Source organism: Juglans microcarpa x Juglans regia, chromosome 1S (genome assembly GCF_004785595.1).
Source record: "Juglans microcarpa x Juglans regia isolate MS1-56 chromosome 1S, Jm3101_v1.0, whole genome shotgun sequence".
Classification (NCBI taxonomy): Eukaryota; Viridiplantae; Streptophyta; class Magnoliopsida; order Fagales; family Juglandaceae; genus Juglans; species Juglans microcarpa x Juglans regia.
The window spans coordinates 26358996-26361210 of record NC_054595.1 but is presented as its reverse complement, the minus strand read 5'-3'; the positions used below and the strand labels follow the sequence as shown (position 1 = coordinate 26361210).

At 39.2% G+C, this 2215-nt stretch overlaps 1 pseudogene; it reads left to right on the top strand.

Moving 5' to 3' along the window:
- Nucleotides 1-2215, top strand: LOC121247464 (annotated as a pseudogene).

Sequence of the window (2215 nt, the reverse complement as noted above, 5' to 3'; positions counted from 1 at the left end):
CTGTAAGCCTACGTAATGAAGATACGAAATATCCTCTTATCCTATATTTCCCTTGCAGGTCGTCTATCTAACTCCAACTCCCTCAAAAAGCCACAGGCCACAAGTTGTGCACCAAGAATGAAGAAGCTATCCTTGTCGGAAACTGTCACTTCCCTTGCCAAATCATCTCAGTTCGCGGCCGAATGCTGGTTCGACGATGCGTGTATCCTTGACATGGACTACTTTGTCAAAACCCTCTCCAGCATTAAGGCCAAGGGTGTCCGACCTTATCGATTCCATAATCACCCACTACACCTCCAAATGGCTACCTGACCTCTCCGACGGGGACGTCACCCAAAAGGGCCAAACAAATTACTTGGAAGAATCTCCGGGAAGCGTCACGGCCTCATGGATGAAGAAAAGGTTCTTCGTGGAAACCATAGTAGGAGTTCTCCCTCCTGAAAAGGACTCCATCCCATATAACTTCCTTCTTCATCTTCTCCGGACCGGCAACATGGTTGGGGTCGAGCCAACGTATATAGTCGAGCTTGAGAGACGCATTTCATGGCAGCTTGACGATGCTTTACTAAAAGAGCTAATGATACCATCGTTCAGCCATACTTGTGGGACTTTGTTGGATGTGGAGCTCGTTATTCGGCTGGTGAAGAGGTTTGTGAATTTGGATGAAACTACTAAGACGGGGGCTTCGTTGATTAAGAAAGCAAAGCTCGTGGATTGTTATCTCACTAAGGCCGCCCTTGATTCAAATATGAGCTTGTCGGAGTTGGTTGCGCTTGCAGGAGCTCCCCCTGGGCATGCTCGTGCCTCAGATGATGGGTTATACCGAGCCATTGATACTTATCACAAAGTAGGTTGCATTTTATGATTCATTTTGATTTTCAGTTGTTTTGTAAGATCCCTTTGGTAGATTAGTATATAGTTTTCTCATTAATTTATTTTCCGATTACTTTTTTTGGGTTCAAAAATGAACAATTTAGTTTCAGATTATAATTTAGTTTCATTTATAAGAGTACTACCTAATCCAGCGAGTATGATTCTCTAATAAGAAATGATACATAGTAAGAGATATTTATACCAAAAAAAAAAAAGTTACAAAAAAAAAGAATACAAGACTCTCATCTGGGATTTATTAAAGTTTGAGTGTTTTTTTCCCCTTGAAAAAAAAAATAAAAGGGTCCCAGGAGGTTAGTTCTTGTGTTGTCACCAGCGTGAGATTCTTCATCTGAGGATGCCTGAAAGGTTGGTTAGGTGGCCGGGGTTCTTGCCGGGCATGCAGAAATTTAATTGACATCAATGTCCATTATCTCGATGGATTAGTGATTAAAGTAGCCTAGATTTTTCTAAATTTGGCTTTTGCATTGTTTTGATCTCATGGAGCATGTGAAAGCTGGTCATGTAAGGTGTGGGGTTGGATTGGAGATTACTCCCGCGAAAGGCAAACTGACAATGATCAATTTGTTTGGAATGTGCTTTACAACATCTCTCTGTTCCAATCTTAGAATACAATCTGCCTCTTCTCTTAAAGATGAATCTATTCCCTTCCAAGCGCAACCCATGCCAGTGCAACCGTGATGAAAAGGAAAAAGGGAATGGAAAAGAAAATGGGTGCCTTATTCTTCATTTACATAATAAAAGTATTTTAGCAACAAATATATTATACAAAAATAAATTCACAAAATAACATGGCTTAATGTAGTACGTCAGATTGTAAAATTATTTTTATTGTAAAGTAGATATAACGAATTATCACATGAAGTTATGTCATTTTGTGAGTTTATTGTAATTTTTGTTGTCTATAGCACTTCTCTTTACATAAATCATTTGGGGAAAAAATGAATAAATGATATAATTAGAATGTTTTTGTGCCCACGAATTAGTAATATATAGTTTGTGATCAGCATATATGATTATATAATTGATTTGCATACAAATGTAAATACTCATTTTGTGTTATTCTTGTTCATCCATTGTTAGTTCATCGCTTCCTTTGCCTATATGTGCATTGTGGAATCCTAAACTGCACAGTGCATGGCCTGTTTTCTTGCAGGCACATCCCGCAACATCAAAGGATGAAAGAAAGAGTCTTTGCAGACTAATTGATAGTCGAAAATTGTCACCAGAAGCATCTCTCCACGCTGCCCAAAACGAACGCTTGCCCGTTCGAGCTGTTATCCAAGTACTCTTCTCCGAGCAAACCAAGCAGAAAAATCTCTAA